We start from the raw sequence: 17,957 nt of genomic DNA, 5'->3' as shown, positions 1-17,957 counted from the left end.
TCCCAAAACATGCTCAGTCTTTCACAAGAAAGGATGGGGCGAGGTACACCCCTTTGTCCACAACTGTGTGAGCAAATAGTCAAACAGTTTAAGAACAACCTTTCTCAAAGTGACATTGCAAGAAATTTAGGGATTTCAACATCTACGCTCCATAATATCATCAAAAGGTTCAGAGAATCTGGAGAAATCACTCCACGTAAGCGGCATGCCCGGAAACCAACATTGAATGACCGTGACCTTCCATCCCTCAGACGGCACTGTATCAAAAACCCACATCAATCTGTAAAGGATATCACCACATGGGCTCAGGGACACTTCAGAAAACCACTGTCACTAAATACAGTTGGTCACTACATCTGTAAGTGCAAGTTAAAACTCTACTATGCAGAGCGAAACCCATTTATCAACAACACCCAGAAACGCCGCTGGCTTCTCTGGGCCCGAGATCATCTAAGATGGACTGATGCAAAGTGGAAAAGTGTTCTGTGGTCTGACGAGTCCAGATTTCAAATTGTTTTTGGAAATATTCGACATGGTGTCATCCGGACCAAAGGGGAAGGGAACCATCCAGACTGTTATCCACGCAAAGCTCAAAAGGAGCACCATAAGTGGCTGATCTGTTGGCGGTCCTGTCTTGTCCCCCCTGTAACGCATGTCTTCTCTTAGTGGGACTGTGCCCAAAATTTAATTTCAGTTCTTATGTGTCTTGTACATGTTAAGAATGGACAAAATAAAGCTGCTGTCTGTCTGTCTGGCTCTTTGTTAGCAAGGCGGCTGCCTTAAAGGGGAACATTATCACAATTTCTAAAGGGTTAAAAATAATAAAAATCAGTTCCCAGTGGCTTGTTGTAATTTTTGAAGTTTTTTTTTTAATTTTACCGGCCTCGGAATATCCCTAAAAAAGCTTTAAAGTGCCTTATTTTCGCTATCTTCGAAACTACTATCCATTTCCCTGTGACGTCACACAGTGCTGCCAATGTAAACAAACAATGGGAATACCACAGCAAGATATAGCGACATTAGCTCGGATTCAAACTCGGATTTCAGCGACTTAAGCGATTCAACAGATTACGCATGTATTGAAACAGATGGTTGGAGTATGAAAATATTGAAGAAGAAACTGAAACTATTGAGCGAATAGCTATTGACGCTATTCATAGCCATAGCATGGCCGAATAGCTGCGTTAGCATCGCCGGTAAAATGTGCGGACCAAACGATCAGGACTTTCGCATCTTTTGACACTGGAGCAACTTAAATCCGTCGATTGGTAAGTGTTTGTTTCGCATTAAATGTGGGTGGAAGGAAACGTAATATAGTTGCAAATGCATCTGCAGGTTATCCATACATCTCTGTGCCATGTCTGCTTTAGCACCGCCAGTAAATAGCATGTTAGCATCCATTAGCGTAGCATGTTAGCATCGATTAGCTGGCAGTCACCATCAACAAAACTCACCTTTGTGATTTCGTTGACTTTATCGTTGCAAATGCATCTGCAGGTTATCCATACATCTCTGTGCCATGTCTGTGTCACGTTTTTGCGGCGCACTTGCTGAGCGAAGTTGCCACTTCGTGGATGCACAACGACCAGTCAGCAGGATTGCAGGTAAGAGTTGTCTTTAATATAATAAAACAAAACAACATTGGTGCAAAAAGGGAAAAACAAAGTGCGTTCCAACGCACGGGAAGCTAATGCTAAAACTTAGCAGGAAACAGAAGTAAAACTAAACGACGTGCCGAACGCACGTGAAGCTAAGGTGGAACTTAGCACAAAATAATCTATGATACAAAATACAAACCGTGACGTGTTGCGAAAAGCAAACAATGGACCGAGGACGGACTAAGGAATCAGGTGGGCTTAAATACACAAATAATGATAAGAAACAGGTGTGTGACAGGAGCCCGTGAGGAGGAACACAATACGTTGCCATGGTGACTAACACAAACAAGGAAGTGCTCAAACAAGGATCAGCAGAGTCCAGAACTAAACATGAACAAAGACATATAAACAACAAAACAATAAACGATCCGCATAGTGGATCGTGACAGTCTGTCTTAGCATCGCCGGTCAAATGTGGAGACACTCTGGCACATTCAATGGGGGTCTGGCGGCAGATTTCTTGCCAGTGGTGCAACTTGAATCCCTCCCTGTTAGTGTTGTTACACCCTCCGACAACACACCCACGAGGCATGATGTCTCCAAGGTTCCAAAAAATAGTCGAAAAAACGGAAAATAACAGAGCTGAGACCCGGTGTTTGTAATGTGTCGAAAATGAAAATGGTGGGTGTGTTACCTCGGCGACGTCACATTCTGACGTCATCACCTCCAGCGCGATAAACAGAAAGGCGTTTAATTCGCCAAAATTCACCCATTTAGAGTTCGGAAATCGGTTAAAAAAATAGATGGTCTTTTTTCTGCACCATCAAGGTATATATTAGGTATATCTTGCCGATTGTATTGTACCATATGTCCCGGCAAGAAATCTGCGTTCAAAGGACTCCGGCTTATTAGTGATTCCCAAAGCCCAAAAAAAGTCTGCGGGCTATAGAGCATTTTCCGTTCGGGCTCCAGTACTCTGGAATGCCCTCGAGATGCTACCTCAGTAGAAGCATTTAAGTCTCACCTTAAAACTCATCTGTATACTCTAGCCTTTAAATAGACCTCCTTTTTAGACCAGTTGATCTGCCGCTTCTTTTCTTTTTCTCCTATGGCCCCTCCCTCCCTTGTGGAGGGGGTCTGGTCCGATCCGGTGGCCATGTACTGCTTGCCTGTGTATCGGCTGGGGACATCTCTGCGCTGCTGATCCGCCTCCGCTTGGGATGGTTTCCTGCTGGCTCCGCTGTGAACGGGACTCTCGCTGCTTTGTCGGATCCGCTTCGGACTGGCATCTCGCGACTGTGTTGGATCCATTATGGATTGAACTTTCACAGTATTATGTTAGACCCGCTCGACATCCATTGCTTTCCTCCTCTCCAAGGTTCTCATAGTTATCATTGTCACCGATGTCCCACTGGGTGTGAGTTTTCCTTGCCCTTATGTGGGCCTACCGAGGATGTCGTAGTGGTTTGTGCAGCCCTTTGAGACACTAGTGATTTAGGGCTATATAAGTAAACATTGATTGATTGATTGATTGATATTGACGCTTACATAGGTCTGCTGATAATGTTCCCCCTTTAACAACAAAGTGCTGTGGGAAACCCTGATATAATTTGCCTGAGAAGCTGGACAGGACAAAAAAAATAAAAATAAATAAAAGTAAAAAAATCACAAGTATTCACAGCCTTGACATAGGAGAAAGAAAAGAAGCGGCAGATCAACTGGTCTAAAAAGGAGGTCTATTTAAAGGCTAGAGTATACAGATGAGTTTTAAGGTGAGACTTAAATGCTTCTACTGAGGTGGCATCGCGAACTGTTACCGGGAGGGCATTCCAGAGTACTGGAGCCCGAAATGGAAAACGCTCTATAGCCCGCAGACTTTTTTTGGGCTCTAGGAATCACTAATAATCCGGAGTCTTTTGAAGGCAGATTTCTTGCCGGGACATATGGTACAATACAATCGGCAAGATAGGATGGAGCTAGACCGTGTAGTATTTTATACGTAAGTAGTAAAACCTTAAAGTCACATCTTAAGTGCACAGGAAGCCAGTGCAGGTGAGCCAGTATAGGTATATATGTATGTATATATGTATATAAAGGTATATACAGTATAGGTATATATGTATGTATATATGTATATAAAGGTATATACAGTATAGGTATATATGTATGTATATATGTATATAAAGGTATATACAGTATAGGTATATATGTATGTATATATGTATATAAAGGTATATACAGTATATATGTATGTATATATGTATATAAAGGTATATACAGTATAGGTATATATGTATGTATATATGTATATAAAGGTATATACAGTACAGGCGTAATATGATCAAACTTTCTTGTTCTTGTCAAAAGTCTAGCAGCCGCATTTTGTACCAACTGTAATCTTTTAATGCTAGACATGGGGAGACCCCAAAATAATACGTTACAGTAGTCGAGACGAGACGTAACAAACGCATGGATAATGATCTCAGCGTCTTTAGTGGACAAAATGGAGGGAATTTTAGCGATATTACGGAGATGAAAGAAGGCCGTTTTAGTAACACTTTTAATGTGTGCCTCAAATACTTTGTTGATGCACCTTTGGCAGGAACGACAGCCTCAGGTCTTTTTGACCCGGATGCCACGAGCTGGGCACGCCTATCAGAGAAAATGCATGGCATCCCAGAAAGTCTCATTTGAATTCCGCGCGTGTCTCGGAGTGTCAGGCCTTAAACAGGCGGGGAGTGGAGCGTCGCCTCGCCCCCGACACAAACGCCGTCTTTGTCCGCTGATCCCCGAGCTGTCCATTCGGCACTCAAAGCCCAAAGAAAAACAGGAATCTGCAGCCGCTGGAGTGTGGATTGTGTGCGGAAGAGTTGACACTTGTGACAGGGTTTGATATTTTTACTCATGGAAATGACGCCCTCACACAACCATCAGTGTCACGCCCGACCCCCCCTCACCCCCCGCACATGTCCGTCACGCCGTGCGGATGAATGCAAAAGGAGTGAGCGGGGGGGTTCGAACACGAGGTTAAAAGGATGTTTTTCATGTTTCCAAGTGCTGGCAGGAATGGGCTGTCAAGTAGGGGGAGGTATTTAGAGGTGACACACGTGTGATTACCTGCAGGATGCATTAGAGAAGATGATAAGGCTCTTACAGCCACAAGAAGCATTAAAGCCTCCACTAGCCTCAACATCAGCCTTTATCCTTTTTTTTTTTACACCAAACTGCTGCACAAAGAAAGAGAAAACTCGCTTGTTGGAATTTATTTCTACACAAATAGTGTTGGAATCATTAAAGTCCTACTGAAAGTCACTACTAGCCAGCACGCAGTCTGATGCTTTGTATATCCATCCATCCATTTACTACCGCTTATTCCCTTGCGGGGGGCGCTGGCGCCTATCTCAGCTGCAATCGGGCGGAAGGCGGGGTACACCCTGGACAAGTCGCCACCTCATCACAGGGCCAACACAGATAGACAGACAACATTCACACACTAGGGAGCATTTAGTGTTGCCAATCAACCTATCCCCAGGTGCATGTCTTTGGAGGTGGGAGGGGCCTATCCCCAGGTGCATGTCTTTGGAGGTGGGATGGCCTATCCCCAGGTGCATGTCTTTGGAGGTGGGAGGGGCCTATCCCCAGGTGCATGTCTTTGGAGGTGGGAGGGGCCTATCCCCAGGTGCATGTCTTTGGAGGTGGGAGGGGCCTATCCCCAGGTGCATGTCTTTGGAGGTGGGAGGGGCCTATCCCCAGGTGCATGTCTTTGGAGGTGGGAGGGGCCTATCCCCAGGTGCATGTCTATGGAGGTGGGAGGGGCCTATCCACAGGTGCATGTCTTTGGAGGTGGGAGGGGCCTATCCCCAGGTGCATGTCTTTGGAAGTAGGAGTGGCCTATCCCCAGGTCATGTCTTTGGAGGTGGGAGGGGCCTATCCCCAGGTGCATGTCTTTGGAGGTGGGAGGGGCCTATCCCCAGGTGCATGTCTTTGGAGGTGGGAGGGGCCTATCCACAGGTGCATGTCTTTGGAGGTGGGAGGGGCCTATCCACAGGTGCATGTCTTTGGAGGTGGGAGGGGCCTATCCCAAGGTGCATGTCTTTAGAGGTGGGAGGGGCCTATCCCCAGGTGCATGTCTATGGAGGTGGGAGGGGCCTATCCACAGGTGCATGTCTTTGGAGGTGGGAGGGGCCTATCCCCAGGTGCATGTCTTTGGAGGTGGGAGGGGCCTATCCCCAGGTGCATGTCTTTGAAGGTGGGAGGGGCCTATCCCCAGGTGCATGTCTTTGGAAGTGGGATGGCCTATCCCCAGGTGCATGTCTATGGAGGTGGGAGGGGCCTATCCACAGGTGCATGTCTTTGAAGGTGGGAGGGGCCTATCCCCAGGTGCATGTCTATGGAGGTGGGAGGGGCCTATCCACAGGTGCATGTCTTTGGAGGTGGGAGGGGCCTATCCCCAGGTGCATGTCTTTGGAAGTGGGAGGGGCCTATCCCCAGGTGCATGTCTTTGGAGGTGGGAGGAAGCCGGAGTACCCGGAGGGAACCCACGCAGTCACGGGGAGAACATGCAAACTCCACACAGAAAGATCCCGAGCCTGGATTTGAACCCAGGACTGCAGGACCTTCGTGTTGTGAGGCAGACGCACTAACCCCTCTGCCACCGTGAAGCCCGCTTTATATATCAAAGATGAAATATTAACGGCCTTTTTAGTTTACTAAATTGCAATTTTGAATTTCCAGCAAAGTTTCTTGTTGAAAACGTCACAGAATGATGACACGTATTAGCGCAGCACCACGTGCGGCTATAAGTCGTCTCTTTTCATCGCATAATTACACAGTATTTTGGACATCTGTGTTGCTGAATCTTTTGCAATTTGTTCAATTAATATTGGAGAAGTCAAAGTAGAAAAATTGAGGTGGGAAGCTTTAGTTTCCTTGTTTAAAATCCCCAGAGGTGAAGCTTTACTATGGATCAGAGCGGTCAAGCGAACATGGATCCCGGCCAAATGTCAAATGCCAGGTTTCGGTGAGAAAATTGTGGTAAAAAGTCGCCTCTTACCGGAGATCTGCGGAGCTTCCGCCATCCATGCAGCTGCCGTGACTTCCCTCAGAGACTGGCGTCAACACACCCGTGGACACACCCCTCCGACTATCAGGTACTATTTAATTCACTAAAACACTAGCAACACAATAGAAAGATAAGGGATTTCCCAGAATTATCCTAGTAAATGTGTCTAAAAACTTCTGAATCGCTCTCAATGCAATCGCCTTTTTTTTTTAACTTTATTTTTTTATTATTATTTTATATATATATATGTATATAAAGTGGACCCCCCATACTTGACCTTCCAGTATGTGTTATGATCCGTTACTACGATCATGTGTTATTTTAGTTTGACTCCCTGAGTTCTGTTTTGAGCAACCCTGGGGTTGTGTTTTAGTTGCCATGACTGCAGATTAGCTTCACCTGCCTCTGATTAGTGATCCAGACGCTCACCTGCTCCTGGGCACTAATCAGAGAGTTTCATATTCCTGTTTTCCGCCACAATCATGCTGGCTGTCTTCTTTGCTGTGAGGGACAAGTTAGGTTTGTGTAAACCTCGCTTCTGATGCTCATGTCTGTTTATCTTTCCATTCCTCTGCTAAGTTTGGCCTTAGCTGCCCGTATTTTTGAATGATTTATGAGAATAAATCATCACCTTACCTGCACTGTGCCTCCGGAGCTCCTGCTGCATCTTGGGAGAATGATCCGCACAGTAAAATGCGACCCCAGCGTTACACCTTGGTGGATGAAAATATTAAAATATTAGAAGCTTTCCAAATAAAAGATAAATATATTTCAAATATAAACAAAGTTTAGTTATGTAATTAAAAAAAAAATCATACTAAATTATGAAATAATTTGAAAGAGTACAACACTGTTAAATGTGTAAATAAACATGAATATTTTTGCACAGGCAGAATTTTTGACACACGTGGACCAGGTTGTGCAGTAAAACAATTGTATTATTCTTATTGTATTCTTACATAAGGATAAAAATGATAGTAAAACATGAGAAAAAGCTGAAATGTTCAAACTAATAATTGCTAATAATATAATTATTTTCTTATTATTATTTCAATCAATAATAATAATAATAAGAGAAGAAATCATCGCCTTAACTGCACTGCGCTAACAAAATAAGCATGTGCTTATTTAGTTAGCGCAGGCGCGATGGAGCGGCACTTTTATTGTGAAGACAGGAAGTGTGCGATCAGTCTTTAGGGCTTTTGATGGGAAGTACGGTTGAAATAAAAAGTTTATTTTTCCTTTACACTTTTGATTGATTGATTGATACTTTTATTAGTAGATTGCACAGTACAGTACATATTCCGTACAATTGACCACTAAATGGTAACACCCCAATAAGTTGTTTAAGTCGGGGTCCATGTGTGACGGTCATGTGACCGCCTGGCTCTGTTTGATTGGTCCAACATCACCAGTGACTGCATGTGATTGGTTAAAAGGCAGTCATGTGATAGATCCTACTTTGAAGGTCTGTCTGACAAACCAAAACAAATATTAACAAACGATAAAAATCGGTAGCGAGTAGCCAGCTGAATGTAGATAAATGGAGCGGAGTACAAGTAGTGTTTCTTCTCTATAAATATACTCAAGTAAAAGTAAAAGTATGTTGCATAAAAACTATTCTCAGAAGTACAATTTATCCCAAAAGTTACTCAAGTAGATGTAACGGAGTAAATGTAGCACGTTACTACCCACCTCTGTACACAGTACACATTACACACAGTACACATTACACACAGTACACATCACACACAGTACACATTACACACACAGCACACATTACACACATTATATATTACAGACAGTACGTATTACACACAGTACACATTACACACATAATATATTACACACAGTACGTATTACACACAGTACACATTACACACATAACATATTACACACAGTATACATTACACACAGTATACATTACACACATTATATATTACACACAGTATACATTACACACAATACACATTACACACAGTACACATTACACATATTATATATTACACACAGTGTACATTACACACAATACACATTACACATTACACACACAGCACACATTACACACATTATATATCACACACAGTACGTATTGCACACAGTACACATTACACACATAATATATTACACACAGTATACATTACACACAGTATACATTACACACAGTATACATTACACACAATACACATTACACACAGTACACATCACACACATTATATATTACACACAGTATACATTACACATAGTACACACAGTACACATTACATATTACACACAGTATATATTACACACAGTACACATTACACACAGTACGTATTACACACAGTACACATTACACAGTACACATTACACACAGTACACACAGTATACATTACACACAGTACACATTACATACATTATATATTACACACAGTACACATTACACACAGTACACGTTACACACATTCTATATTACACACAGTATACATTACACACAGTACACACAGTATACATTACACACAGTACGTATTACACACAGTACACATTACACACATTATATATTACACACAATACGTATTACACACAGTACACATTACACACATTATATATTACACACAGTACACATTACACACAGTACACACATTATATATTACACACAGTATACATTACACACAGTATACATTACACACAGTATGTACTACACACAGTACACATTACACACATTATATATTACACACAGTATGTATTACACACAGTACACATTACACACAGTATGTATTACACACAGTACACATTACACACAGTATGTATTACAAAGTACACAATACACACAGTATGTATTACAAAGTACACATTACACAGATTACACATTACACACAGTACGTACTACACACAGTACACATTACACACAGTACGTATTACACACAGTACACATTAGACAGGTTACACATTAGACAGGTTACACATTACACACAGTACACAGTACACATTACACACAGTACGTATTACACACAGTACACATTAGACAGGTTACACATTAGACAGGTTACACATTAGACAGGTTACACATTACACACATTACACACAGTACACATTACACACAGTACACATTACACACAGTACGTATTACACACAGTACACATTAGACAGGTTACACATTAGACAGGTTACACATTACACACAGTACACAGTACACATTACACACAGTACGTATTACACACAGTACACATTAGACAGGTTACACATTAGACAGGTTACACATTACACACAGTACACAGTACACATTACACACAGTACGTATTACACACAGTACACATTAGACAGGTTACACATTAGACAGGTTACACATTACACACAGTACACATTACACACAGTACACATTACACAGAGTACAAGTATGACTGTGCCACAGAGCAGTCGTCAGTTTTCCAACATTTCTTGAGACGGAAAGCCTCCAAGTTCCTTGTGTTTGACTCCCACAGCAGCAGATGATGATAAATAATACTACAATACTACATGACAGTACTACATTGCTGTAGTACTGTGTCGCTCAAATCAAGAGCAGCTGCTGGAAGACTTGATTGTCAGGAAAAAGAATAATTACAAACAAAAACAGATGTCATCCTTGAGAGCCGTCGTAAAAGAATATTTATTTACATTTACTGACAGCAACCTTAAAAATGAGAGATGGAAAACCTGTATAAAACATTACTGTAATGTAGTGTATGTTAAATATATGTCTGACATATATAAAATATATATGTGACATTTATACCAAGTTCAACTTGACCCGAAGTTATATTTGCCAACCTTGAGACCTTCGGAGGTGGGGGGTATATATTTTCAAGTATTTATTTTATATATACCGATATATATATATATATATATATATATATATATATATATATATATATATATATATACCGATATATATATATATATATATATATATATATATATATATATATATATATATATATATATATATACATATATATATATATATATATATATACATATATATATATATATATATATATATACACAAAGACAATATATTTGATGTTCAAACTGATAAACTTTTTTTTGTTGTTGCAAATAATCATTAACTTTAGAATTTGATGCCAGCAACACGTGACAAAGAAGTTGGGAAAGGTGGCAATAAATACTGATAAAGTTGAGGAGTGCTCATCAAACACTTATTGGGAACATCCCACAGGTGTGCAGGCTAATTGGGAACAGGTGGGTGCCATGATTGGCTATAAAAACAGCTTCCCAGTCTTTCACAAGAAAGGATGGGGCGAGGTACACCCCTTTGTCCACAACTGTGTGAGCAAATAGTCAAACAGTTTAAGAACAACCTTTCTCAAAGTGACATTGCAAGGAATTTAGGGATTTCAACATCTACGCTCCATAATATCATCAAAAGGTTCAGAGAATCTGGAGAAATCACTCCACGTAAGCGGCATGGCCGGAAACCAACATTGAATGACCGTGACCTTCCATCCCTCAGACGGCACTGTATCAAAAACCCACATCAATCTCTAAAGGATATCACCACATGGGCTCAGGAACACTTCAGAAAACCACTGTCACTAAATACAGTTGGTCGCTACATCTGTAAGTGTAAGTTAAAGCTCTACTATGCAAAGCAAAAGCCCTTTATCAACAACATCCAGAAAGGCCACCGCCTTCTCTGGGCCCGAGATCATCTAAGATGGACTGATGCAAAGTGGAAAAGTGTTCTGTGGTCTAACGAGTCCACATTTGAAATAGGTTTTGGAAATATTCCACATCGTTTCATCCGGACCAAAGGGGAAGCGAACCATCCAGACTGTTATTAACGCAAAGTGTAAAAGCCAGCATGTGTGATGGTATGGGGGTGCATTAGTGCCCAAGGCATGGGTAACTTACACATCTGTGAAGGCACCATTAATGCTGAAAGGTACATACAGGTTTTGGAACAACATATGCTGCCATCTAAGCGCCGTCTTTTTTATGGACGCCCCTGCTTATTTCAGCAAGACAATGCCAAGCCGCATTCAGCACGTGTTACAACTAAGTGGCTTCGTAGTAAAAGAGGCGGGTACTTTCCTGGTCCGCCTGCAGTCCAGACCTGTCTCCCATGGAAAATGTGTGGCACATTATGAAGCGTAAAATAGGACAGCGGAGACCCCGGACTGTTGAAGGACTGAAGCTCTACATAAAACAAGAATGGGAAAGAATTCCACTTTCAAAGCTTCAACAATTAGTTTCCTCAGTTCCCAAACGTTTATTGAGTGTTGTTAAAAGAAAAGGTGATGTAACACAGTGGTGAACATGCCCTTTCCCAACTACTTTGGCACGTGTTGCAGCCATGAAATTCTAAGTTAATTATTAATGGCAAAAAAAAAAAAAAAAGTTTATCAGTTTGAACATCAAATATGTTGTCTTTGTAGCATATTCAACTGAATATGGCTTGAAAAGGATTTGCAAATCATTGTATTCTGTTTATATTTACATCTAACACAATTTCCCAACTCATATGGAAACGGGGTTTGTAAAATGAGTTATTTATATCTTTTTTCTCAAATTTAGTGAGTGTGGTGCTCCATAATCCGGAAAATCTGGTAGTTAAGACTAATTGCATAGATGGTCCAATCCAGTCTTTATGGTGGTCGACATCCTCTTATTTCCCTGATGTTTACGTCCTCTTCGCTGCAGTCGGAGCTCTTGGTCGTCCACCCGCGACTGATTCCTGTCGAAAGCATTTCTGTCGGCGGCGCGCCAGGCCTGATTTCAGGTTTCAGGGTTTTAATGGATCATCTAGAATGACTCCCAAATTATGCCTCTCTCCCAAGTCCAATCCACCTGGACCCTTGCCCTGGGTGCATGGCAGTTTTCAGTCATAGGGGGGCGAGCCAACTCCGGCCTTGCGGTTCCTGCCTATTCCCCCAGGATGCGGCGCTGCGGACCCAGACCGACATTCCCAGCTGTGTTCAATCTGCTCTGAGACAAGCTGGCTATGAGAAACGGCACTTGTGCGCGCACACACACACACACACACACACACACACACACACACACACACACACACACACACACACACACACACACACACACACACGGGAGGAGAGACGTGGAAAAACCTGGACAGTTAGCGGTCTTTGTCGACTGGGGTTCAGCTGGAAAGTGTCCAGAAACACCTCCACACGCACGCACCTTCACCTCCTCCAGCTCCTCGCCCCATGAATTATGTTTAGGCGTCCTAATCACACGTGAGCACATTAATCCCATTTCAAATCCCCCCCCAAAAAATCACGTCGGGAAACGACTCGCGGACTTGATCTGCTTTTATTGCGACTGCAAACGAGATGAAACCCAGAAGGCCGCTGCAGGCCTCCGGTCCAGCCTGCACTCCGGCTGAACTCTGCAAACGACACACGGCGACCTCGCCGCGGCGACTGGAGGGAATTTATGGCTCGGCGCTGATGCCTTCACTCAAAATGTCTCCCGGCGGGATACACAATTAACCTCGCTGAGGTAATGACCGCAACCCGCCTGCGTATCGTGACGTATTATCGCTCGCACAACCTCCATACTGTCAAAGTTAGTTGTTGACGAACTCTAAGATGCAGAGACCGAGGCAGGCATTGAGTGACAAAACATGATATCATTAAAATATTAGAACAAGAACAAACCAAAGGGGTACAAAACAAAAGCGCGATAAAAAACTAAGGGAGCTAGCATGGGAGCTAGAAAATAAAAGTGTCAGTGTTAGTTGTTGACGAACCCCAAGATGCAGAGACGGAGGCAGGCATTGAACAGGAAAACATGATATCATTAAAATATTAGAACAAGCACAAACCAAAGGGGTACAAAACAAAAGCGCGATAAAAAACTAAGGGAGCTAGCATGGGAGCTAGAAAATAAAAGTGTCAATGTTTGTTGTTGACGAACCCCAAGATGCAGAGACGGAGGCAGGCGTTGAACAGGAAAACATGATATCATTAAAATATTAGAAAAAGAACAAACCAAAGGGGTACAAAACAAAAGCGCGATAAAAAACTAAGGGAGCTAGCATGGGAGCTAGAAAATAAAAGTGTCAATGTTTGTTGTTGACGAACCCTAAGATGCAGAGACAGAGGCAGGCGTTGAACAGGAAAACATGATATCATTAAAATATTAGAAAGAGAACAAACCAAAGGGGTACAACCAAAAGCGCGATAAAAAACTAAGGGAGCTAGCATGGGAGCTAGAAAATAAAAGTGTCAATGTTAGTTGTTGACAAACCCCAAGATGCAGAGACCGAGGCAGGCATTGAGTGAGAAAACATGACATCATTAAAATATTAGAACAAGCACAAACCAAAAGGGTACAAAACAAAAGCGCGATAAAAAACTAAGGGAGCTAGCATGGGAGCTAGAAAATAAAAATGTCAATGTTTATTGTTGACGAACCCTAAGATGCAGAGACAGAGGCAGGCGTTGAACAGGAAAACATGATATCATTAAAACATTAGAACAAGAACAAACCAAAGGGGTACAAAACAAAAGCGCGATAAAAAACTAAGGGAGCTAGCATGGGAGCTAGAAAATAAAAATGTCAATGTTTATTGTTGACGAACCCTAAGATGCAGAGACAGAGGCAGGCGTTGAACAGGAAAACATGATATCATTAAAACATTAGAACAAGAACAAACCAAAGGGGTACAAAACAAAAGCGCGATAAAAAAACTAAGGGAGCTAGCATGGGAGCTAGAAAATAAAAGTGTCAATGTTTGTTGTTGACAAACCCCAAAATGCAGAGACAGAGGCAGGCATTGAACAGGAAAACATGATATCATTAAAATATTAGAACAAGAACAAACCAAAGGGGTACAAAACAAAAGCGCGATAAAAAACTAAGGGAGCTAGCATGGGAGCTAGAAAATAAAAGTGTCAATGTTTGTTGTTGACGAACCCTAAGATGCAGAGACCGATGCAGGCATTGAACAGGAAAACATGATATCATTAAAATATTAGAACAAGAACAAACCAAAGGGGTACAAAACAAAAGCGTGATAAAAAACTAAGGGAGCTAGCATGGGAGCTAGAAAATAAAAGTGTCAATGTTTGTTGTTGACGAACCCCAAGATGCAGAGAAGGAGGCAGGCGTTGAACAGGAAAACATGATATCATTAAAATATTAGAACAAGAACAAACCAAAGGGGTACAACCAAAAGCGCGATAAAAAACTAAGGGAGCTAGCATGGGAGCTAGAAAATAAAAGTGTCAATGTTAGTTGTTGACGAACCCCAAGATGCAGAGACCGAGGCAGGCATTGAGTGAGAAATCATGATATCATTAAAATATTAGAACAAGAACAACAAACCAAAGGGGTACAACCAAAAGCGCGATAAAAAACTAAGAGAGCTAGCATGGGAGCTAAAAATAAAAGTGTCAATGTTTGTTGTTGACGAACCCTAAGATGCAGAGATAGAGGCAGGCGTTGAACAGGAAAACATGATATCATTAAAATATTAGAACAAGAACAAACCAAAGGGGTACAAAACAAAAGCGCGATAAAAAACTAAGGGAGCTAGCATGGGAGCTAGAAAATAAAAGTGTCAATGTTTGTTGTTGACGAACCCCAAGATGCAGAGACCGAGGCAGGCATTGAGTGAGAAATCATGATATCATTAAAATATTAGAACAAGAACAACAAACCAAAGGGGTACAACCAAAAGCGCGATAAAAAACTAAGAGAGCTAGCATGGGAGCCAAAAATAAAAGTGTCAATGTTTGTTGTTGACGAACCCTAAGATGCAGAGATAGAGGCAGGCGTTGAACAGGAAAACATGATATCATTAAAATATTAGAACAAGAACAAACCAAAGGGGTACAAAACAAAAGCGCGATAAAAAACTAAGGGAGCTAGCATGGGAGCTAGAAAATAAAAGTGTCAATGTTTGTTGTTGACGAACCCCAAGATGCAGAGACCGAGGCAGGCATTGAGTGAGAAATCATGATATCATTAAAATATTAGAACAAGAACAACAAACCAAAGGGGTACAACCAAAAGCGCGATAAAAAACTAAGAGAGCTAGCATGGGAGCTAAAAATAAAAGTGTCAATGTTTGTTGTTGACGAACCCTAAGATGCAGAGATAGAGGCAGGCGTTGAACAGGAAAACATGATATCATTAAAATATTAGAACAAGAACAAACCAAAGGGGTACAAAACAAAAGCGCGATAAAAAACTAAGGGAGCTAGCATGGGAGCTAGAAAATAAAAGTGTCAATGTTTGTTGTTGACGAACCCTAAGATGCAGAGAAGGAGGCAGGCATTGAGTGAGAAAACATGGTTTTGATATAAACAACTAGAACAAAATCAAACAAAGGGTTCAAACCAAAAGCGCACACCTGGGCGGATAACAAACCAAAGGCCTAGCGTGGAAGCTAACAGGTGTCTAGCAGGAAACAGAAAAACTACAAAAAGCTAACAAGAAAACACGAAACCAGAAAGCTAGGAGAAAAAAAACTACAAATAGCTAATAGGAACAGGTTACCGCTACGACGACAAGGACAAATAGTAGCACGACAGGTAGTAGCTGTAATGATGACATCGACAAATCACGACAGATAGCAACAACACAAGAGCGACAATAATCCAGCCCTGACTGGAGGACATAAGAAGGTAAAACAGGAGCTCGCTGTTTGACAATCAGCCACAGCTGAGGGGAAACAAAGCACTCAGGGAGACAAACAGGAAGCTGAACCAAAATAAGAGTGCTGACCGGAACTAAGGACAGGAAATACTAAACACACAGAGGAGAAACTAAAACACAAACAAACTGTCAGTGGCAAGCCTGACAAAAAGGAGCTAGCAGAAACAAAAAGGGTCTAGCGTGGAAGCTAGCAGGAAAACAGAAGTGGTAACATGTAGTACAAAGCAAACTGGAAGCAGGGAACAAAAACAACGGATAAAGCTGCAAATACAAGACACGGCACAACACGACAAGAGCGACATCAACAAGACAATAATCCAGCACTGACTGGAGGACAAAAGCAGCTAGAAATAGGAGCGGGCTGATTGACACCAGGTGTGGCCAGGTGCCAATCAGCCGCAGCTGAGGGAAAACAGCGCACAGGAAATAGACAAAATAAGAGCGCTGACAGGAAATACTACACATACAGAGGAAACCAAGACAAATGCAGAGGAAAATGAAACAAACAAACTGTCAGGGGAAAGCCTGACAGATACGTCTAATACGCGCGCGATATCATCACATCCACATGTTGTTGTGGGGCCTCTGGCGGCCAACACACGCCGGAGAAATACGAATAAATACTGCAGCAAAAAGAAGCTCAAACAAAGTTTGACTTTGTTGATTAACGTGGACCCCGACTTAACCTCTAAAGCAGGGGTCACCAAGCTTTTTGAAAGCAAGAGCTACTTTTTGGGTACTGATTAATGCCAAGGGCTACCAGTGTGATACACACTTAAATAAATTGCCAGAAATAGCCAATTTGCTCAATTTACCTTTAATAAATATATATATATATATATATATATATATATATATATATATATATATATATAAATTGGTATTTCTGTCTGTCATTCCGTCGAAAAAAATGTTTCTTTTACGGAAGGTTTTTTGTAGAGAATAAATGACGGGAAAAAAAACACTTAATTGAACTGTTTAAAAGAGGAGAAAACAAGAAAAAAATGAAAATTTAATTTTGAAACATAGTTTATCTTCAATTTCGACTCTTTAAAATTCAAAATTCAACTGAAAAAAACTACCTATTTTGAATCTTTTTGAAAATAATTTAAAAAAAAAATGTATGGAACATCATTAGTAATTTTTCCTGATTAATTGTAGAATTTTGATGACATATTTTAAATAGGTTAAAATCCAATCTGCACTTTGTTAGAATATATAACAAATTGGACCAAGCTATATTTCTAACAAAGACGAATCATTATTTTTTTCTAGATTTTCCAGAACAAAAATTTTAAAAGAAATTCCAAAGACTTTGAAATAAGATTTAAATTTGATTGTACAGATTTTCTAGATGTGCCAGAATATTTTTGGGGGAATTTTAATCCTAATAGATTTGAAGAAATATTTCACAAATATTCTTTGTCAAAAAAACAGAAGCTAAAATGAAGAATTAAATGAAAATGTATTTATTATTCTTTACAATAAAATTTTTTTTATTTACTTGAACATTGATTTAAATTGTCAGGAAAGAAGAGGAAGGAATTTCAAAGGTAAAAAGGTATATGTGTTTAAAAATCCTAAAATCATTTTTAAAGTTGTATTTTTCTGTAAAATTGTCTTTCTGAAAG

At 41.0% G+C, this 17,957-nt stretch overlaps 1 long non-coding RNA gene across 1 annotated transcript in view; it reads right to left on the bottom strand.

Annotated features, from left to right (window-relative positions):
• Positions 1 to 1,459: 1,459 nt before the first annotated feature.
• Positions 1,460 to 17,957, bottom strand: part of LOC133548964 (uncharacterized) — an 86,288-nt gene continuing 69,790 nt past the window's right edge. The window contains exons 3-4 of the long non-coding RNA XR_009806010.1: positions 7,297 to 7,373; positions 1,460 to 1,615 (exon numbers count right to left, since the gene is read on the bottom strand). This is a non-coding gene — a long non-coding RNA (uncharacterized LOC133548964). The remainder of the gene's footprint in view (positions 1,616 to 7,296; positions 7,374 to 17,957) is intronic.

This window comes from Nerophis ophidion, linkage group LG03 (genome assembly GCF_033978795.1).
Source record: "Nerophis ophidion isolate RoL-2023_Sa linkage group LG03, RoL_Noph_v1.0, whole genome shotgun sequence".
In the NCBI taxonomy this organism is placed as follows: domain Eukaryota; kingdom Metazoa; phylum Chordata; class Actinopteri; order Syngnathiformes; family Syngnathidae; genus Nerophis; species Nerophis ophidion.
This window is presented reverse-complemented; position numbering and strand designations above follow the sequence as displayed.